Below are 24072 nucleotides of genomic sequence, written 5' to 3'. Positions count from 1 at the left end.
AACGGTTCCGGAGACCTGCTCTCCCACGCGCCGATGCACGCCGGCGTTTGGGATGGAGTAGACTACGATGGCGGCGCAAGTTGTGAGATGAGGCAAAACCCTAGGTGTTTTCCGATGTGTCTATGGCCGCAGCCATTAGCTGTATATATATTAGGACCAGAGGCGGTATTGTGTCGCGACCACAATCCTAAACTGACTCGGTTTCTAATTCGTATACTTACCGGACAAGAAATCAAAAACTTGTCTGCCAAGACATAAAAATAACCCGCCCCGGCCCGGTGAGGCGAGCACATGTGGTTTTCGCTTTCTCTTCTCACACACCACTTAGAGTGGTGGAGAGAACCCACTATATAAAGAGGTCCAATTCTTCTTCAACTTCCAAGTGGGACTAAACTTAGCACCACCACTTGTCATTTTACAAATGGGCTTTGAGATTTCAGAAATTGCTATGGGCCTAGCCCATTAATTCTAACAGTGTATGCCAAGAAGCATCACATATCAGAAGCCAAACCGGTGGGCTCGACCGACGGCTCAGAGCATCAGCTGATGGAGATCACCAAGGTCGACCTCCGCGGACTGGAGCCTGGCGGCCCAGGCTGGGGGGAAGCACGGGACGCGGTGACCGCGTCCATGTTTGCGCACGGCTTCGTCGTCGTCGCGCACGACGCGCTCGGCCCGGAGCTCCGTCAGGGGCTATTCGGTCGCGCCATGCCGGAGATGTTCGCGCTCCCGGTGGAGGCCAAGCAGCGGAACGTCTCCGCCATGGGGCCGTTCACAGGCTACATCTCAAACATCCCCGGCATGAACTGGGAGAGCCTGTGCCTCTCCGACGTCACCGATGCCGACCGCGTCCGTGACTTCGCCGACCTCCTGTGGACGCATGGGAACCCTGCCTTCTGGTAACCATGGTCACCTTTTTTCTAGAATGATCTGACTCAATGAGGCTACCATCATTGCTCCGCCGCGCGGTTGTCGCCGATCCATTTTGACCTTCTCACCGTGTCCGTCCATGCGCAGCGACACAATTGTGTCGGCAGCCAAGAACGTGTTTGAACTCCAGCGGACGGTGGAGAAGATGGTCCTGGAGGGCCTCGGCGTCCAGGAGGAGCACATCGACGCGCACTTCGACGCGCTGGCCCACTCCGCCCGGCTGTCGCGCTACGGCGTCCCGCCCGATTCGCGGACCTGCATGTCCCTGCAGGCGCACTGCGACGACAGCGTGACCACCACGATCGTGCAGCACGGGGTGGAAGGCCTGGAGGTGCAGGCCAAGGACGGGAGCTGGCTCGCCGTGCCGCCTGATCCGGCAACGTTCGCCTTCGTGGCCGGCGAGTTGTTGACGGTAAGAGGCACGCGCGCCCTTTCTCTATCATGTCTGATCGTGTGCGCGCGCGCATCTCCAGTTCTGACGCCACAGGGATGTCACCGCCGTATATGCCGCAGGTCGTGACCAACGGAAGGGTGCCGCCGTGCCTCCACCGTGTCAGAACGCCGAGCAACCGTGAGCGCCTGGCAGTGCTGTTCGTCTGCCGGGGGAAGAACGGAGTTGAGCGCGATGGACGAGGTCGTGGACAAAGACCACCCTCTGGTGTACGGGCCGTGTAAGAACGACGACTACACCAAGTTCCGGCACTCGGAAGAAGGGCGCAAATTCACTGATCCATTGAAGGCTTTCTGTGGGGTAGAGAAGGATGGAGGATCGCCCATGGAGTGATCGAACTCGCAAGTCAATTTCACTTCGCCTCACCACTCTCGAGTGAGGTAGCCTGTTAGACAGGTAATCCGTCAAGGAAAGAGCATTTATCTTTGAGTGTGAAGTTAGTCAAAACCTGCAGTTACGTTGTTGTACAACAGTTTTCTAGTTTTTATTTATCTTTCTTAGTTTCTTCTTTGTACGCCCTCCCCTCCCCCCCCCCCCCCCCCCCCCCCCCCCCCATCTGCGACAAGTGAGTACCACATTTAGGACACAAATGTACCCATTTAAGAAAGTTAATCAATGACACAAAGTAGAGAACGGACGTTTGGCTCCCGGCCTCCATGGAGGCCTTTTACTGAAAACAAATCAAAATTCAAACTTTTCTGTTTCAAAAATATCTGGAAAAAAAATTGCAAGTAAACAGGGAGGTTATGCGTATGTGTATAAAATTCAGGATGAAAAGCGTTGAAATGTGACCTGTACAAAAAATACAAATTCATGGTCTCGGAGGATGAATAGTATTACGTGTTAAAAAGCCTCAGATTTGTCTTTTTTGCACAGCCCTCATTTCAACATATTTTGCCCTGAAAATTTACACGCGTGTGTGTTATGCCTTCATGTATATCTGTATTTTTTTTAGAATTTTTTAAACACAGAAAATATGAAATTTGACGACATTCAATTTTTTCAAAATCAAGCTCCATGGAGCTCGGCCTCCAAAGACAATATTCGCACAAAGCACTCATTTTTACCAGTTACTTCCAAAGTAGTGATTTAAACGCTCTTGTATTTCTTTACGGAGGAAGTACATTTTTCTGAAAAATCACACCAAAGTATTGTTAGGTAATGTAATGTTCATAGGTACAAGAATTGGATGGGGGGAGACACAAACACACATGGCAGCTTGATATGGTAGCATGCCTATACCTAACATAGTAGCTTGCTTAGCGAGATTATGAGCTTCAACACTGAAGTTTCTGCGTTCGTAAAACAAAATGGCAGGACATAAACCAATCTTCCAGTCCGCAATCTCCCTGATGATAACACTATGAGGGCCACCAGTTCCTTCTTCAATATCTTCTACCACGCCTTTGCAATCGGTGCCGATGTGAATGTTCCTCAGGACAAGATCATATGCGAGTGCCATAGCTTCCCTACAAGCAAGAGCTTCGAGTAGAGTGGGATTCGTCGTGCCTTCAAAAACAATCGCCGGGGATCCAAGATATGCACATGTTGTTCTCTGCAGATTGCCACTGTTGGTCCCCTTTCACTGTTGCTTGATATGGCGCCATCCATGTCAATTTTCATATAGTTGTCTGGAGGGGGGAGCCAGTGGGGCGCAGCTTCAACTCTGCCTCTAGCAGTACTATGATCTTTTGCCATAGGTTTTGATGAAGCTTGAACATCATTGATGTAAGAATCGATAAAAAAATTGATGGGGGCTCTAAAAAATGCATTCATGGATAGCATTCCTCCCCGCTTACCAAATCGCCCATAAGATGACAACCAGCATGGTGAAGCATCCATGAGATAGTGTTTCATGCATCTCAAAGATCCAATTTCTCACACTCGGTTCTCTATTTTCTGACATGTGCTCGATCAGGTCCTCGTGGGAGAGTGCTCAGACGCAACGAGACATAGTGCAACTCAAGAGGGAGTGGCTCCACAAATCTTTAGCTTCACACAAGGCACACGAATTGATTTGGGACATACTTCTGTGTTGCAAGACATTCGTCGACGACAGAGAATGTCGCACCAATCTCCATAGAAATACATTTAGCTTTGAAGGGACTGTAAATTTCCACACCGAGGTCCAAGATTTAGCCTCCCTGCCATTATCCGAGGATCCGTTCCTACCCTCTAGCCAGTTCTCATGGTCATCTTCATATTTACTAGAAGTTTGTAAACCCAACGAACAAAGAATTAGCCCTTCTGATTAGGATTCCAAGCCCAAAAATCATCAACATTTCTAGTGCACACTAAGATCTTGAGAATCTATTCGATAGAAAAAATATTTTGAGTTAATTGCCTGTTCAAGGAAGTTGTTGCTAGTAATTAAGCTCCGACAGCAGTTGAGGAGGGTCTTCCACTAGCTATAAGATTGGCCTCAATGGCACCTATTGACGGTGCAGTACACCAGGGGTGGCTTGCCTAGGGGAAGTCCGGCAATAGACCCGGGGCTTGTACGGCCTGAAGGGAGCTCGATGATAGGAGGGATCTCGGAGGCCCTGCAAGAGCTCGGTGTCATCTTCGAGTGCAAGCCAAGCAAGGCGACAGCTGGAGGTCGGTTAGATTCATGTGTAAACCCTAGCCCCTATCATATAAAAGGCAGGGCTAGTGACTAGCCAGAGCCATCTACTCTCATAGAAACATACTTCGTTAGCCATACATCATCTCCCATTGTAACCCTCACATGAGGTACTCCACAATGAATACAAACCAGAATTAGGACGTAGAGTGTTACCCCTCCAAGTGGCCCCGAACCTAGGTAACTTCCTCCTGTGACCTCTATTTTGGCATTTTTCGGTTGCGTTTGCACCCTACCGATGGTTCTACTTACCGTCGCATGTTTAGGATCCAGTTATCTGACAATATGTTTGTTGCTTGCCATTTCTCCTAATTATTCCATTCCATGCTTCATAATATCCCTTCCCTCCAAAATTGCATGGCATATTTAAGAAGGGCGAGATCCAAGTTCAGTAGTAAGGATGGAACCTTCAGGAAAGTACACCAATTTCAAAATCCTCACACTTAAATATGATGGTTCTTCTGGATTATCCATGATTATCTTGCAAGAAGATCAATATTAAAAATCCCGAGGTCCCTGTAACCCAAACCTCCCAAATACTTGGGCATTGTGATGAGGACATCCCTACCACAGTTACACCCATAGCCCCTGCTGAGGGAGTCCTCGATTAGGGGGTGTCCGGATGACCGGACTATGACCTTTGGCCGGACTCCCGGACTATGAAGATACAAGATTGAAGACTCCGTCCCATGTCCGGATAGGGACTTTCCTTGGCGTGGAAGGCAAGCTTGGCGATACGATATAAAGATCTCCTCCCATTGTAACCGACTCTGTGTAACCCTAGCCCTCTCCGGTGTCTATATAAACCGGAGAGGTTTAGTCCTTAGGACAAACAACAATCATACCATAGGCTAGCTTCTAGGGTTTAGCCTCTCTGATCTCGTGGTAGATCAACTCTTGTAATACCCATACCATCAATATTAATCAAGCAGGAGTAGGGTTTTACCTCCACCGAGAGAGCCCGAACCTGGGTAAAAACATCGTGTCCCTTGTCTCCTGTTACCATCCGCCTAGACGCACAGTTCGGGACCCCCTACCCGAGATCCGCCGGTTTTGACACCGGCATTGGTGCTTTCATTGAGAGTTCCTCTGTGTCGTCACCAACAGGAAGGATGCCACACCCCGTCTTTAAAGACAGCACGGTTGCTAAAGAAGCTTTGGTTGTCGGCCAAACTCTCCGGCTAGGCAGGTTTTTGATGACTGCCTGTTCGGCCGCCGCACCGGCGATGACCTCTCGGGTCAACGAAGGCAATCTCCAGGTCAGCTCGGAACTTGCCGAGCAGCTAGATCCGATGGAGCTCTCTTCCCTAAACGAGCTCTTGGATCGCATCGCCGCCCTGGAAGTCGCTACAGATTATGGCCAGATTGGGCTTAAACCCGATCAGAGAGAGATCGACTCTCCCCAGGTCACCCACCACGTTGAAGTGGTGGAAGAACAACGCGGCGAATCTTCGCCCATCCTAAGGACCAGATGTGTCCAGACTCCCGACCCCTCCAAGCCGGATATCCGCAGAGGGGAGGATGTCTCCCAAGCCCTGAACCTAAAGCTAGGCAGCAGGCCTGATTCATTGAATAACGTCCAAGAAAACAAGCTTCCGGATTCGGAAATTTGTTGGCCCCTGAGTCTTAGATCGGGCGAGGTTCCGGATTTAAATCCCAGTCTGAAACAAAAGGGCGCATTATCGCCAGGCACCTAAGCCAAACAGCAAAAAACGAAAACCCTCTATAGGGTATGGGACCGTACTAGAGGGATGGCTCAATGGACCCTGTAAAATTCATAGTTCAGGGGAAGTCGCACCAACTCACAGCCTTAGAGCATGTTAGATACTCCGGCAGGTGGCCAGGAGTGGCGAGGAGCTTCTAACTCCAGAATCCGCAGAGCACCACCCTAGAAACGCCAGTACAGTGTCAACAGTCTTCGAGACCTTCACATCGAACAATGCAAGGAAGCGAGCGCTCCACAGCCTTGCCGAAGTCTACCAGGTAGCAACAATAAATCCATGGAGTGACACGGCTATTACTTTTAATGCCAGCGATGAACCTAAATTCCGGTCAGCCCGAGCACCAGCCGCATTGGTCCTTAGTCCGATAGTGGACGGCTTCCGGCTTACAAAGGTACTCATGGACGGCGGCAGCGGATTGAACCTCATCTATGAGGAAACACTGCGAAAAATGGAAATAGACTAGAGCCGCATTGAGAGAAGCAACACAACCTTTAGAGGAATAATCCCCAGCCGGGAAGCATGCTGTTCAGGGAAAATCACACTGGACGTAGTGTTCGGCACGCCGGATAATTACAGATCCGAGGAGTTCACATTTCAAGTGGCCCTGTTCAGCAGCGGATACCACGCTCTGTTAGGGCGAGAAGCATTCACAATTTTTCAAGCTATACCCCATTACGGGTACATGAAGCTCAAAATGCCCGGACCCAACGGAATCATCACTCTTGCTAGTGATCCGGACACAGTGCTCCGCGCCGAAAACAAGACAGCCACACTGGCCCTCGAGGCACTATCCAAAGCCCTGGCAGCTGAGGAACTAACTGTGTTGCGGTCCATGGTGGACAGGGACGACGCGATACTCGACAAAAGATCCAAGTCCACCTCCTTCAAGCCGGCAGACGAAATAGTCAAGTTCCAAGTCCATCCAACAGACACCACAAAAACGGCCTCCATCGGGGCACAACTAAAACCCGATGTCGACGCCGCACTCAGAGAATTCCTACGAGAAAATTGGGACATTTTTGCCTGGCATCCTTCAGACATGCCTGGAATCCCACGTAGGCTGGCCGAGCAGAGCCTGAACATCCTCAAAGGATTCAAGCCCGTTAAGCAGACTCTTCGGCGTTTCTTCAAACCCAAGAGACAAGCCATGGGAGAGGAGCTAGCAAAACTACTGGAAGCTGGATTCATCAGAGATATAAAACATCCGGATTGGCTAGCAAACCTGGTGATGGTACCAAAGAAGGACAAATCTTGGCGCCTATGTGTCGACTTCAAAGACCTAAATTAAGCCTGCCCGAAGGATCCCTTCCCCCTCCCCTGAATTGATCAAATCATCGACACCACTGCAAGACACGATTCATTGTGTTTCCTCGACTCATACTCTGGCTACCACCAAATCAAGATGGCAGAGTCAGACCAAGCTGCAACGGCATTCATCACCCCATACGGCCCATTCTGCTTCAACACAATGCCCTTCGGGCTCAAAAACGTCGGCGCAACATATCAGCGCATGATTCAGACATGTCTGGCCAACCAGATCGGCAAAACAGTTAAAGCATACGTAGATGACATGGTCATCAAATCCAAACATGTCGAAACTTTAGTAGACAACTTGAGGCTCACGTTCGACAATCTCTGAGCATATGACATTAAGCTCAACCCAGAAAAATGCGTTTTCGGCGTACCAGCCGGAAAGCTCTTGGGCTTCATTGTATCCGGTAGAGGAATTGAGGCAAACCCAGCCAAGATCCGAGCTCTGTCGCAATTGGATATCCCAAAAGACCTCAAGCAAATACAAAAATTAACCGGATGCGTGGCGGCTCTAAGCCGCTTTTTCTCCCGCTTAGGAGAAAAGGCATTACCCCTTTATCGCCTCCTGCAGCGCACCGAACACTTCGAGTGGACGGATGCCGCCATGGCCGGACTCGAAGAAATCAAAGCCATACTGGCAACAAATCCGGTCCTGGCCACGCCCAACACGGGCAAACCTATGCTATTATACATCGCGGCAACCCATCAAGTTGTAAGCGCGGTGCTCGTCGTCAAACGAGAAACGGACGCACACAAGTTTCCTCTCCAAAAACCGGTTTACTACGTGTCCACTGTCTTAACCCCATGCAAGTCCCGGTACCCACATTATCAAAAGATAGCATACGCGATGTTCATGGCATCCCGGAAGCTGCGACACTATTTCCAAGAGTGTTCAATAACAGTGGCATCCGAAGTACCTCTTAATGATATTATAAACAACCGCGACGCAACAGGCCGGATTGCCAAATGGGCCATTGAGCTCCTTCCGTTCGATATAATTTACAAGCCACAGCGAGCTATCAAATCGCAGGTTTTGGCTGACTTCATCGCCGAATGGACCGAAGCCGAGCTCCCTAAAGAGTACGACGCATATTCCAACTGGATCATGCACTTCGATGGCTCCAAAATGCTGGCTGGCCTGGGGGCTGGCGTCGTTCTGACGTCCCCTACAGGAGATACAGTCCAATACATACTCCAGATAATGTACACGGACTCCAACAACGCAGCCGATTATGAGGCCCTTCTACATGGTCTCCGGATGGCAGTCTCCATGGGCATTCAGTGCCTAGAGGTCCGTGGGGATTCAAACCTCGCGGTATCCCAAATAAATGGAGACTTGGACACCAAAGATCCGAAAATGGCAGCTTATCGCAACGCCGTCTTAAAGATGTCAGCCCGGTTTGAGGGGCTCAAATTTCACCATATAGCCCGGGAGAACAACCAGGCAGCAGACGTGTTGGCACGCATCGGTGAAAAGCGCGATGCCGTCCCTCCCAACATCTTCCTAGAGAGGCTTTTCAAGCCATCCGTAACATGGGAGGGAGAGTCCGGAAACAACAGCTCGGACACAGCCACACTACCCCTCACCAAACATTCTAACATAGTTGGTGGCTCTGCCAACGAAACAACACCGTCAGCCCACACAATAATGGCAGTCATTGCCCCGTGGACAGAACCATTCCTAGCCTACCTAACTAGGCAGGAACTTCCCGAGGACCAAAATGAGGCCCGCTGCATAGTGCAGCGATCTAAAGCCTACAAAGTCCATGAGGGAGAGCTTTATAAGAAGAGCAAAACTGGAGTCCTGCAAAGGTGTATCTCTGAAGAAGAAGGGAGAAATCTTCTGGCTGAAATTCATGCCGGACTTGGCGGGCACCATGTTGCAGACCGGGCCCTTGTAAGCAAGGCCTTCCGTACCGGATTTTATTGGCCGACGGCCCGGGCAGACGCTTAGGACTTAGTGCAGCTATGCGTTGGTTGCCAATTATTCGCTAATCAAAGCCACATGCCACCTACCGCCCTACAAACCATACCCATCACCTGGCCTTTTGCAGTCTGGGGGCTTGACATGGTTGGACCCCTTAAAGGAGGAACCCACAAGAAAAAATATCTACTGGTCATGGTGGACAAATTCACCAAATGGATAGAGGCCAAGCCCGTAAAGATGGCCGAATCCGGACCGGTGATAGACTTCATATCCGGGGTTGTACACCGTTATGGCGTCCCCCACAGCATCATAACTGACAGCGGCACAAATTTTACGGCCGACGAAGTTAAACTCTGGTGCAAAAACATGGGCATCAAGCTCGACTACGCTTCAGTCTATCACCCACAAACTAATGGTCAAGTCGAATGAGCCAACGGTCTTATTATGAGCGGCATCAAACCCAGACTAGTGCGATCCCTCAAGGAATCAAACACGCACTGGGTAGAGGAGCTTGACTCCGTACTCTGGGGGCTGCGGACCACGCCGAATCACACTACTGGATTCACACCATTTTTTATGGTATACGGCGCCGAGGCAGTTCTGCCCTGCGACATAATACATGACTCACCTCGAGTGCGCATGTACGAAGAAAGAGAAGCCGAGATCGATCGGCAGGACAGCTTGGACGCATTGGAGGAGGAGCGCGACATGGCAAAAGCCCATTCCGCATTCTATCAACAGCAGGCTCGAAGATACCAAAGAAGAGAAGTACGGGCCAAAACTTATAACATTGGTGAACTAGTTCTGCGTCTGCCGGACAAGAAAAAGGACAAACTAAAGCCCAAATGGGAGGGTCCCTTCATAATCAACCAAGTACTGACTGGCGGAGCGTACCGTCTGCGAAACGCATCGGACAACCGACTCGAGCCGAACCCATGGAACGCAGCACGCCTACGAAGATTCTACGCCTAGCGCCGGACTCCGTGTTCGTCTCCTTCCTCTATCCCTTTTTTTTATTTTTTCACATTAGCTGTCTGGCATTTCTCTCCTTCTCCCTACCTTTTTTTTTCTCTTCTCCCAAGCCCTTAGGGGCTTGCTTGCGCATCGTCTGCACATACTTGACGCGCCACCCGCGCTCATCATACCTGGGGGCTTCTTTATCAGAAGTTTATATAAACGGGCCTCATGCCCAAAACATGTGTTACACTTCCGCATGAACCTTTTATACACCATTATATGCATTGATATGACTTAAGTTTTGGCCAAGCTGGGTTGCCTGGCTCCTGTGCTTACCCCTACGTTCCCGTTCGTTCGGCTAGGTGGTAAAGGGAGCACCTCTGCGATTGTTACTGCCGGGTCAGACGGATGTGTACCTCAGACTGGGTGAAGCCGAAAGCTAGCGTTCTTAAGGGAATATTCGGTCGGTGAACTAAAAGATGATTTTTCTTGTTTATTTATCTTCCCCCAGATGCTTTTCTGCTCCTTTTAGCAGTTTGGACATGCACTTTAGGGCATGCCTCCCAGGGAAAGGAACCCCTAACGGAACTATTCTCCCTGGAAGATGTTTCTTACTAACCATGTAATATAACATAACTAGTTGGGCACTTGTCTGCTAGAGCAATTATGACCCCTACGCCTTGTCTCCATGCATATGCCACGACTCTTACATAATCGAGAGGGTATTCGGACACACTCCGGACTATAGGGTCCAGAGGTCAAAGCGAAAAGGTCCGCAATGACAAACGATCTACAATCCGGCTAGAAGGCATTTTTCATGTCACTTTAAATTACAGAGTCAATCCGACTCGGTATATTCTTCTTCAACACCATCCAACAGGCGGTCTAATTTACAGTCCTGTTGAGAATACTTTGCAGCCAGCTCTACCTGGCCATATACTAAACTGGCAGGGATCTCCTTTTCGTCCGGACCCATAGGGCCGACCTCGGCCATGTGGTTCGGGTCCGCCTTCATGTACCGAGTCTTCACCATGGCCCAGGCCTCCCTGGCACCTTGACGACAGGCCGATATCTTCCACAACCGGAAGCGCTGCTGCACTCCCTCAAGCTTCTTTGCAAGCTCCCCAAGGCCTTCGGGCATGGAGAGGGATGGCCACATAGCCTGGACGACACCCTGCATTGCCTGCCGAACTCGTTCATGCAGTTGCAACAGCTCGGGAAGAAGGTCCCCCGTTGAACCGGGCATTGCCTCCGCAGGACGACCTGTCAACATACCTACAGACATAGCTCTGTCAATCGACTTCCTCGCCGAATTTTTTTTCGAGAATTCGTTCAAGCACTTACTAAAAATGCCACGTTGAAGTCGCCGATTCTCCTTTACGGAAGCAGACAGCTGAATACGAACATCCTTTAGTTCCTCGCCCAGCTGGGTATTGGCATCTTGGAGGTTATTTTTCTCTTGCCGCACCCTTGTAAGCACCTTCTCACCGGCCTTTAGCTGGCGCAATAGTTGTTGCCTGTTCGGATCTAGTCCGACGCCATCTGCAATACTATTGTTAGACTTATACACACGCCGCACTTCACAAACTACTTATCTTTCGAAATATATATTGCCGGAGGGGGTCTCTGTGGCTCCCCCTGCGGCGGCTAGTGCGGCCTCAAGTTGGGCCTTGCACTCTTGAAGCTCCTGGGACAGGTGGGTATTCTTTTCTGTAAGATCATGCATAACAAATGATCCTTAAATCAGTTATTCTAACTATTTTAAGTCTGGGGGCTACTGGCATATATAACTGTCAAAATTCCTCACACGTATATCTTTCACATACTGCTCCGTGGCTCTGGCTAGACCATCTTGAGCGGCACGGAGGTGCGCATCTCCCGAACTAAAGGCATTCAATGCCTCTTGGGAGAAACATGCTTCACGAAGAATTGTCCGGTGACGCCTGTGATTCATGGCGCTCTCCACCTCAGATCTGGTGGCGGACAATCTGTCGGCATCCTCCGTTGGAGGAGCATCCGACGTGCGCCTTGTGTTCGTCTCCCCTTCCGGACCTGGTGTTGGAGCCTGGCTGGCGGAGGCTCGATTGGCAACCTCTCCGGACATAGTCCGGCGAGCGCTCTTTTTCCTGAAAAATCACGAGCATTAGCATGCCTTCCAGGAATCTCTCCTTGAAACACGGTGGCGCGCCATACCGTTGCAGCGACGTCTCGATCCGCACTGCACTTCTTTTCCGCCTGCTGGGCCGAGCTGCCCCTTGTTGGCCAGCCGCCGCGGGCTCAGCTTCCCGCCTCAAAGGTACCTCCTGCGAGACACCACCGGTATGCGGTGATCAGAAATAAGCATGGATGGGTCATGGTATCAGGGCTTCAGTCACGATTACCTGGGAAGCTGGAACTATTCCGAGGTAATCGGCCGTAATGGCGACCAAAGCATTGTCGATGCTAAGTTGGTGGAACACCCCGTCGATCAACTCCACCTTTATATCCGGATCCTCTTCGGAGGCCGGATCGAGGGACCGTTCCGGATCCTCGGGTTGTGGAGGCGGGCTGTGTATATCCTCTACAGCCCGGCACAGTTCCTGCGCCGAAATCACAAAGTGAGATACTTAACAGTGGGAATGGGGATCGGATGAGCAAAAAGAAATTTCCGCTTACCCAGCTTCGAGGATTGTTCATAGAAAATCCGTTCAATGGACTAACACGGAGAAAATCCTCCTTTTCCCCTTTGTACAGGCCGGACAAGATCTTCACCAGATCAGCGACCGATCCCGGCCCCTTACGACCATGACGGGTGGCATCATCCTCCCTGTTGAAATCCCACATGGGGTGGCCCCTATATTGGAGCGGCTGCACCCCCCGCATAATGCATGTGGCCATGACCCCAATCATGGTCAATCTGGAATGAGCCAATAATCTTATTCGGCCCATCAGGTACAGGACGTCCCTGTCGTTCTCCCGTTGAGGGCTCCACGGATGCCAACTTAGGCGTTTCTTCAGAGGAGCATTATTGAACTCCGGGAGGACGATCCGAACTAGATCCGGTAGCGGGGCGTCTTCTATATAAAACCATTTCGAAGGCCAGTCTTCGGACGCCTTCTTCGGGGTTCCGGATAGATATCCGGTCCCGGCGATGCGCCATAGTTCGGCTCCGCCCACTTGATATATTGACCCCTCATGAGAACGGGGTACGAGGCAGAATAATCTCTTCCACAGCGCAAAATGAGCCTCGACGCCCAAGAACAGCTCGCAAAGGGTCACGAAGCCCGCAATGTGCAGAATGGAGGCAGGCGTAAGGTGGTGCAGCTGGAGGCCGTAGAACTCCAGGAGCCCCCGGAGAAACGGATGTATTGGAAATCCGAGTCCTCTTATTAGATAAGGGACAAAGCATACCCGCTCTCCTATGGAGGGATTGGGGACGCTCTCCGCCTGTTCTCCGCCCTTGTAGGTGGCGAGTCCGGCTCGAACCGGAACCATGAAGGCTGGGGGAAGAAATCCCTCGGTTTGGAGCGCCACTAGCTCGCTGTGCGGGACTGAGCATCTCTCCCAATCTCCAGGCTGAGGACTGGGAGCGCGAGAGGAGGAGCCGCGTCGACTGTCCATGATGGAATGGATTTTTGTCAGAGGCGCTCCGATGAATACTCGCGAAAGGAAGATGGTATGATTCGGATCTAGATCCTCGTCTCTTTTTATAGGCGGCTCATTTGCGCAGCTAGGGGGGAATGTAAAAATACCCTGGCTTTCTCGACACATGGAAAATGGCCTTTATTGGGCGTGGAAGCCAAGGAGCGCAACATTTATCAGAAGCCGGACACTATTCTACAAGTATATGGAGCTGAAGAAGAACCCGCCTTGCAATGCCGAAGACAATTTGCGCACCGGACTCGTCATCATTGAAGCCTGGTTCGGGGGCTACTGAGGGAGTCCTGGATTAGGGGGTGTCCGGATGACCGGACTATGACCTTTGGCCGGACTCTCGGACTATGAAGATACAAGATTGAAGACTCCGTCCCATGTCCGGATAGGGACTTTCCTTGGCGTGGAAGGCAAGCTTGGCGATACGATATAAAGATCTCCTCCAATTGTAACCGACTATGTGTAACCCTAGCCCTCTCCGGTGTCTATATAAACCGGAGAGGTTTAGTCCGTAGGACAAACAACAATCATACCATAGGCTAGCTTCTAGGGTTTAGCCTCTCTGATCTCGTGGTAGATCAACTCTTGTAATACCCATACCATTAATATTAATCAAGCAGGAGTAGGGTTTTACCTCCACCGAGAGGGCCCGAACCTGGGTAAAAACATCGTGTCTCTTGTCTCCTGTTACCATCCGCCTAGACGCACAGTTCGGGACCCCCTACCCGAGATCTACCGGTTTTGACACCGACACCTGCTATTACACATATTGGAACACTTGCTAGAGCTCGCACATGCCAATTAGATTATAAGGTATTTTTGTTTCTTGGTAATGATTCTAATGTTTAGGAGAATATATGATGTTGCCTAAATTGGATACATTTCTATTGTTTAGGAATGAAGGGCCTAGCATGGACAAGAGGGGGGGGGAATTGGAGCATGATCAAGCGTGGAGATGAAGACATGTGCGGGGAACAACAACGAAGTTTCTAGTGGAGTTTTCGGCATTTGAAGCCACCGTGATGACATACAAGGACCTGGACGAAATATACAAGACGCCCTTTCATAAATTTTGTCCGTAGATTTCTATAGGTGTTGCGCCACCTTATTTTTGGTTCAGTCCCATGTATTTTTGAAATACCTTTTCATAAGCAAATTTTAGAGTATGTATTGTATGAGAAATGACTCGGGAAGGATTTTAGTCTCACCTTGCCAAGGGTGAATGGAATTCTCTCTCCTTTCCCATATAAATACAATCCTTAGGGTGTCATCTAGACTTGGATTTTTTTAGATTATAGTTCGCCATAGCTGCAACTCGCGTACTTCATGTGTGTCCAACAATCAGGCCAAGCCGTTCATCCCACTTTCATCAATAATTTTTTTATCTTAATTCACAATATTTAGATTGCAAATCATAGTTTTTGCTTGTTCTTCGTTTGCCTGCAGGACTTATACCTTCATGGTTAGGTTGATCATGCTTTGGTGTGGTGAATAACCTCTCATAGTTAGTTTAGTGATTGCTAAGAGACGATGTCTTCGCACATTCATAGTCGGATTGTCAAAGTCTACTCCATCCAAAACGGTAATTACTCCTCATGGCAACATCGGGACACCTCCGCCTCTTTCACATTGTCATGACTTCCTAAGAAACCAATGCAACATTCCTTTCGCCATGTTTACTGTCCCACCAAAATATCTGGATGAGTGTGCTAATGTGTTCACATAAACCCTATTGAACCTCAAAACATGCCAAGGAAAAAATTGGTATGACTTGAGTCACTAATTTGATCAAAACTTCTTTGCCGCCTACGATAATAAATTTTCTATCCATCCTTTTATTTTCTCCTAAATATGGTTAGTAAGATATTTGAATGTCCCTTTTTTGGAGAGCCCCACATCTGTTGGCATCCCTAGATATCTGTAACTCAGTGACTCATTAGGAACTTGCAAATTACCTTTCACCTCATCACGGTCAATCTGAGGATAACCCTTAGTGAAGAATATAGAGGATTTATCGCGGTTTATCCTCTGGCCAGAAGCCCAACAGTAAGTACCCACTAGGTTAGAGACCTCCTTTGCGCCATTAACACTTGCTCTGAAAACAACACGAAATAACTGGAGCGGCGAAAGCCGCCACTCATGACATTTTGTAAAAGTATAGAAATATTTATGAAAATGTGGGGACACATTTTAAAATTGTACAAATGATTTTTTAAATTACAAGGACATTTTAAATAAAATGCACGAACAATTTTAAAACATACATGATTTTTTAAACATAATTACATAAACTTTTTTTGAAATATTTTCTAAAATCTTATGAACACTTGAAAATGCACTAACACTTGTAAAAATTGTAGAAAAACAAATTAAAACATTTTTGTTTAAAAATATGCACAAACGCTTCTCAAGTTCTATAAATAACTTTTTAATGCTTCAGACTTTGGATTATTAGCATTCAATCTCTTGTCATCACTTGATGAAACCTCTACTTCAATGAAAGCTCCTCCTACTACTACTCTTCTTTATCTTACTCACTCAAAGTTTCAATGAACATTTTTTTTACTCTAGCCTCTTTGACAAAGATAATAAGAACAAAACTTTTTGACATTACATGATTATTTTAAAAAATGCACAAAATAGTTTTTTAGTTCTCAACAATATTAAAAAATACATGAGCACATTTTCAAAGGATGCAGTCATTTCATTTAATAATTATTATTTTTATTGTTTTGTTGTGCATGAGGAAATTGTTTATTACACACACAAGATTACTATCTAAGCAGGTTATAATATACATCTTTATCATAAAATTGAAAAATATATTTACCAAATGGGCCAACAAAATGTCGTCCACTAAGTCAGTGATGCGGGCGGCCTGCACTATTTCCCGTGAAAGCTATGACTCGATTGTACCGATTCCTATTAGGAATCGCCCATGGGCGGACGATTATCAAACCGCCCATTAGCGCAGGTTGCTCGCTGCCGCTCATATCACTGTACGTTCGTTGTGCTACAATTTTCTTTGGTTTATTTTTATTTTTTGTTTTTTGCCAGTACACCATTTTATTTTGTTTTTCTTTGTTATATTTTGGTTTTCTTTGGTTTTTCTTTGTTTCTTTGTTATACTTTGGTTTTCTTTATTTTCTTTGGTATGTTTGTCAATTTTTCTCGATTTGTCTTTTTAGCACATGTCTACTTTTTTGATCAGTGCATACTTTATATTTTTTAGTGCACATGTGAAACATTTTTATTGATACACGTCAAACATTTTCCAAATACATGGTGTACATTTTTTTAAACATACCTGTTTTGAACACTTTTTGAATACATGGTAAAATTTTATAAATACACGTTGTACATTTGATTAATGGCAACAAACATTTTTCTAAACTATGTGACATTTTTTTACATTGTGTAAACATCCTCAGAAATTTTACAGACCTTTTTTCTAAACACATGAATATTTCTTTAATGTGTCACATAAATTTTTAATGGGAAAAATATTTCTGAACCTATGCACATATTTTTTGACATTGTGCACACATTTTTAAAAATGCCACGAACAATTTTTTGAAACATGGGAAATTTTCTTTAAATATCACGTACAATACTTTTTTAATGGTATAAAACATTTTTATACATTACGCTCTCTTTTACACTGTATACACATTTTGAATTTCTCATACTTTTGTTTGAACCAAGTGAACATTTTTTACAATGGATAAACATTTTTCAAAAAAGATGCAAAAATTTATTTGAAACGCATGAACATATTTTTCTAATTGTAAGTATGTAACATACATTTTTTTAATGGTGCAAAACATTTTTCGGGAATTACACGGTCATTTTTTTACATTGATAGCATTTGTAAGAAAATGTGACATACACATTTTTGGAATGTGTAACATTTTCTGAATGTTCATATATTTTCTTAATGGTAGAAGCGTCTTCTAAAAGTGAGGCAAACATATTTTTTTGTACACTGGATTTACATTTCTTTGCACTGCATTTACTACTTTTTCATTGTATATGTATTTTTTAATATAAACAAAAGAAAAAAAACACGCATGATGTCAGCATGATGGTACTATGTTATAATTGTGTCGGCCCACTACCAGCTAGTTGTAGGCGACGCTAGCGTACACACCGCTCACTGTGAGCGGCACATAGCCGCTCCCAGTATTGTCCGCGAGTAGCGGGGCATAGTATCCCCCGTATGTGCCGACTAACTCATACCATAGCATCGAAAAGTAGTAAATCCAATTTGCTACCCATTGTGACTGTTCCACAACCTCTGCCAACGAGTTCGGTCCAAGTGTTACAGAATAGGCATCGCGTAGACATAGAGGAAGTAGTTGATCAACAGAAATTATAGAAAGTAAAATTGATACAGAAAAGTAGGGGTGGAGCTCTTTATTATTCATTCATGAATTGTACGTACAATACAATGAGGGCTCTCCTCTTTATGAAACAAGGGGTGAGGGGATAAATGTCTGATGTCTTGCAAGTGAACACTTATTTAATTGTACCCTTTTCAAATTAAAAATATCGATCTTACAGGGAGCACAAAAATGGTCTTCGCCTCTCCTAGAGGTTTATTAGAACGCGCCACCAAGTTAATTATGGTCCAAAACAAAAAGGCAATGTTGAAGTTGAAACATTGCAAGGGTTTCGTGGCTTGAACTAAGTGCGTAAAAGTATGTTAAAGAACAAGAGAGTAATAGAAAATGATGGAATCCGCAATAGGGCTAAGGCGTTCTTAGGAAATCCAGAATCATCACTGGTATACTTTCTACTTAATTATGCTAATGCATAATTCTGGGTTGAGATAACTAACCCACTTTATATGATTTTATAAGTGGTGGACCTAAGCACAAGCATGTGCATACATGCGTAACCCCGTCTCACACACACCACCACTGTTTCTCCCATGCGGGAATTGGTTGGTTGCGTTTCATCCCAAATCTAAGGCACTTTTCCGAGTGGGAGAGCGTGCCTTATTTTCCAAAATTTGGGTTACCATAGTGAGTGTGTTTTGACAAAACAAGCATTCCATTCTTTTGCGGGTTATCTTAAGAGCTACAAGATGGATATCTATTTGGTGCTCCTCAACGTGTGGAGTATCGAGCGCCTATAGCCTTTGGGTGCAACATTTGGAGGTTGTAGCACGGGATACATTCATTTGGTTTGGATGTTGGTCCAATAATAAGTTAGGTATATGAGTAATGTAATCTTGTTATTGACCGATTGTGTCGGACCACTTTTTTGAACCCTACTTTAGTAAAGATGGTTGTGTGCATCGTATAATACTGAGACCCAAGGTTCAACCTCCTTTTTGAAAGAGTACCTTCATGCCTAGATATCAAACAACAAAAATACAAAGTACTAGGGTGTTAATTATTCGCAAGATTAAGACTTTACCATGTAATCATGGTGCTTTATCGGTTCTTTTGCCGATACTCACCGCTAGGGTTAGAACTTGAGCCGACTTACCTTGTCAATCGTTAAGATAATGAGTTAGCTTGGATCGGTTCATTAACATAAGATGTTTATATTAAACTTGATTTGATCCATGTAACTAGCGAGTTAGCTTGTTATATTTGTGAATATTAAAGTATAAGTATTTCAAATGCAATAATGTGTAAAAGTATGTTTACGAACACATATTTTTGTAGAGACACCGTATATAACATAGAGAGACCCACACGACCACACTCACACCACCACCCTACACACACACTCACTCACGCGACGCACACCGAAGGCTGGATCGGAGTTGTGGAGCGGCTCGGATCGTTAACATAAGAAACACGGATTCAGACTCGACTCACTCGGGTAAACTCGCGAGTTAGCTCGCTGAATACCAAAGCGTATTAAAAATACAACAATCTACACAAAAATATTTATAGACTAGTTTTACATGAACATAGACGGCTGTGATACGGCCTTTCGAACCGTTGGATCTTAGATCCAACGACATCTGAGTAGTTGTTGTATCTGCGCGTAATTTTAAGACTTGGATGACTTTTTTACAAAATGTTCAAGAGCTCCCAAAAGTAGTTTGATCTGAGATCCGATGGCTCCCAAGAGCTCGTATCATGGTATCACCTAACCGATGGTGGCACCTGAAATTTCTCCGAACATAGACGCACACGCCCCACGCACTCACACCAACACACACACGGCATCTACTGGAGATTGGATTATGGAGATTATAACATAGATGCACATGTGCGCGCACTCACTCACACCTCCACACAAATGCATCTCACCGTCTATTTGGTGCCCCCACTGAGAAAATAATCCATATCAATGAGACACGAAAGCATCAAATATGTGATTTGATCCCTCATAGGATAGAGATATCATCACCTCCATAATCATCCAAACACTGATTAATCATAAAAGTTAATATTTATGCCAAAGACGAATAAAATGCATTCTAGAAATAATAACAATCAACAACCATATTTTTATCTATCTCATGTTCCTTCTAATAATCATATAACAAGCTAAACAAACAAATTGTTAGTCCGTATTAAAACTTTTTTTTGACGTAATAGTCCGTATTAAAACTTGACTTAACTCTAGTAAACGAGTCGGAGATGGGACGAGCCAAGTCACCAGCAACCACATGTTTAGCTCACGGATCGGCTTGAGTGCAAGATGAGTTCGAGACAGCCCAAGTCACGAGCTACTACTGTTTGATATTTTCTGCGGCCCTACTGCCTGTCATCCTTGGTGGAGTACCAATTGTAATTATTATTATTTTTGAATTGTTTCGTTTGCTTGCCATATGTGTCACATGGAGATTGTAATTGTAGTTAGATTAGACAAAATTAAAGAGTTCGAGTCGAGTCCTTTTCCCCTATCATACAAAAGGAATGTCAGAGAAGTTATAGTACTCTAACTTGTCTTCTTTCAATCCAAATGATTAAGGTTAAAATGAACTGAATTAATTTGCGAATTGTAGATTTATTGTGTACATTTATAGTAATTACATACAAATAAATTGATGGTGAAATAAAATTAATTTTAAATTATTTATATCTACAGTAAATACCAACAGTAAACAACATGCTAACAGCTTCTAACTTTTCTTTTTCCTTTTACACTACACTAGCACTATAAAACCATGATATTCCTTCTCTAAGTTAGAGGATCGGGTTCCCCCTGGTGGGGCGGCTCCGGAGGTGCAAAATCTAGCCCCGTGAGTCCATTCTCCCGTCTTCCACTGGCTGCCGCTGGCACCGGCACCGGTGGTGGTGGTGGCGCCCGGCCATCGAGGCAGCTGGCGAGGTCGGCGCGCCCTAGCGGGCCTCCCTCACTCGGGGGAGCGATGTCAAGCAGACGGTGCGATGGGTCTTTCAGGTGAGGTCGCGCGTGGCGAGGAGCGCATGTTGAGGCAGAGCACGATCGTGAGCTTGCTGTGGAGGTGCAGGCGCATGGCGGTCTTCTTGGTGGCATGCTGGAGGAGGCTGCACGCCCGGGTCAGGGAGGCGGCAGATCTTGACTAGGAGTGGTTGCGCAAGCGGCATCCGGGAGGTGCTGCAGGGTGTGTGGTGTCCCTCCTGCCAACACTAGCGTGGTTGCCGAAGGTAGCACCATGGGAGTTGGAGGTTGCAAGGGGCTGGATCTGAGTAGGTGAAGCACATCGGGTGTTCGCTCTGTGCGTCATGGCATTGGTGGCACTAGGGGTCGGGTCTTCTCGCGGACAGCGGAGTCTGGCGCTCGAACTAGCGACTCATAGCAGAGAGCATCGTCCGGTGTTGTGCGCGTTCGTGTCCTGGCTGCGCATTGTGGTTGCTCTTCGTTTGCGGGTCACATGGTCGTGGCCGTTGCGAGGCTGTCCGCTAGGAGTTCGTCTGACAAACTAGTGCTTGGGGTGTCGGCGGATCCTGGTTGTGCTGTAGTTGGATGTTGAGCTGGAGTTGCATTTTCCTCGGCCGTTCGGGAGGGTGAAAGATGGACTGCGTGCCCTCAGCCATGCAGGGTGTCAGTATTCCATGATCTTGCAGTCACGATGGCGAGGTGTTGCGGCGACAACAGTGTGATCCAACACATATGATGTGGCCCCAATTCCTCGCGAGGGGTGGAAGGTGTGCGACGTTGTAGATGAAAATCCTGTCCATCTTCGGTCAGTGCGGGAGGCGATGGCGCCCGTGGGTGCCGTTTCCCTCCTTTGAGGCGTTGCTAAGGTGCATCGGTATCTCCTCTTGTCTGTTGGGTTGTTATCTCCGGGCGAAAGCCTAGGTCTTGGACCGGCGAAGGCGGCGTCTTGGCATCATTACTCTGTTGGGAGCATCACGTTTGGAGACATGGCTTGAAGGTTCCGCGTGCGGTTCTTCAGTGTGTGCCACTGATTCGGGTAGAGGTTCTTGGGTGCAATATACGCTGATGTTGGTGTGTCCAAGACGGTGGTTTTCTCGGTATCTACCAAGTCCCGCCACTCACTCGCTATCTTCTTTAGGCAATTGTGGGTGATTGGCGCGTCGGCAAGGAAGTCCCGTTGAAGTTGTTGCGCTTCGCGGTGATCAGTGTTGGTCGAGACGTGACTTCGATGCTCTGATCAGGGTAGATTCCTTTGCGTTGTGTTTGTAATGTCTGTGAAGGCTTTTCTTCGGATTAGCACGGGCTTAGTCTTTGTACTACACTTGTTCACATGAGAGGTAGTCTCTTGTAATTGATTTTTCCTTCTAAATAATATGATACCCCATTATACTCTTGAGAAAAAATATTAGTTGAAATCAAGTTTCCTCAAATTTAGACGAAAGCAAGCGAGTCGACAACAATTTTTAGATGGCATCCTTAAAGCAGCCGGCTGCTAGTGATCACAGAAGGGAGAAGCTAGAACCAAAGTTTCTAAAAGTAAATGTGGATGCAACTTTCTTTGGAGAGGAAGGAGCTGGAGCTACACCAGCCGTCATTAGAGAATTTTTTTGAACCAAAACCATAGAACAATTGTCCTATAATTATATTAATAAAATAAATACAAATACAAGTGTGATATACAAGGCGGTCAGCCAACTCCAGTTTTGTGGAACCCGAAAGGCAACATGTCAACTAGTTTAGAAACTGTTCAGTCCAATTGACAAGCAGCGTTTTAAACTTGTCTTTGATATGATGTTGCAGAAGCAAAAGGTCTGCCTTAAAAGCCCTTCTCCATGCCTGAATGGAAGGGGCCTGCGCATTGAAAATTTTCCCATTGCGCTGCATCCAGATGTGCCAACAACCCATGATCAAGATTTCCATAGCAATGTTTGTAGGAAAGGCTTCTGAGAGCAAAATTATTTCATCAAAGATTGAGATGCCTCGTTTTCTCTGCCCTAGGATAGAGATCCATTAGTCATGAGCGAAATCAGAGTCGTAAAAAAGGTGCAGGATTGTTTCTTCAGTGCTGAGATGGCATGTATCACATTCATAAAAGGGCAGATGAAAGGATTTCCTCTTTAAGAGACTCCTGGAATTTATTCTGTCATGCAAGATGACCCAAAAGAAAATTTTGTAACGTAGTATGGTTGCATTCTTCCAAATCTTCCTGAAGATTATGGGTGGGTTGTGGTTAGTCTCAGACAAGCACTTGTAGAATTTGATGGAGGAAAAGGCAGATCCCCAGGAGTAACTCCAGCTATCATGATTATCAGAGAGTTGAGTATTTTGAAGAATAGACTGAAGTTCTTGGAACTGTTGTAGTGCTTGGATGGAGAGAGGAGTGTGAAAATGGTCCATTGGGTTATCCAGCTGCAGGAATTCATGCACTAATAAGTCTGCTCTGTGTGAAAAAGAATGGAGCTCTGGGTATTTATGCCGAAAAACATTATGACCCCAATTATCCTACCAGAAACATATAGAATTTCCTCTACCAACTACTCCTTTAGCCCAATGCTTGAATAGAGGCACCCACTTGATAATCCCTTTCCACCAAAAGGAGCCCACTGGTCCGGGGCTGAGGATACCATTGGGATAATAAGATTCCCAAATAAGATTCACCCAGGGTAAGTTTGCATGGTTTAAGAATTTGTGGATGTGCTTCATCAGGAGGCATTTATTATGAGTGGTGATGTCTAAAACACCTAGACCTCCTTGAGTTTTGGGTAAACACACTTTCTCCCAAGCAATCAGAGCAGGACCACATCCTTACGTACCATATTTTCTCCAAAAGCACAGTCTGAGGAATTTATTGATTGGATCAACAATGCCAACAGGTAGGGACAGTGTGCTCATGAAAAGAATTGGTAAGCTTGTGAAAACGGACTTAATGAGTGTGAGCTTATCCCCATAGGAAAGCAAAGTGGAGCATCTAGCAAGTCTTCTGTCAATTCTTTTGATGATGGGAGCAAAATCTTGCAGCTTAGGTTTGTGCAGACTGAGAGGTAGACCCAGGTAGGTGAGAGGGAGACTGCCAATAGCACATCCCAAAGTGTTGGCCAGAATTTGCATCTTGTGATCTGGAGTGCTAATTGCAATCATGGCAGACTTGTCAAAGTTTATCTGTAGGTCAGTCTAAGCAGTG

The 24072-nt window shown here is 46.5% G+C and overlaps 1 pseudogene; it reads left to right on the top strand.

The window, feature by feature from the left end:
• Positions 1-519: 519 nt before the first annotated feature.
• On the top strand, positions 520-1714 carry LOC123134497 (2-oxoglutarate-dependent dioxygenase AOP2-like; annotated as a pseudogene).
• The last annotated feature ends 22358 nt before the right edge of the window (positions 1715-24072 follow it).

Source organism: Triticum aestivum, chromosome 6B (assembly GCF_018294505.1).
Source record: "Triticum aestivum cultivar Chinese Spring chromosome 6B, IWGSC CS RefSeq v2.1, whole genome shotgun sequence".
Lineage (NCBI taxonomy): Eukaryota > Viridiplantae > Streptophyta > Magnoliopsida > Poales > Poaceae > Triticum > Triticum aestivum.
This window is presented reverse-complemented; position numbering and strand designations above follow the sequence as displayed.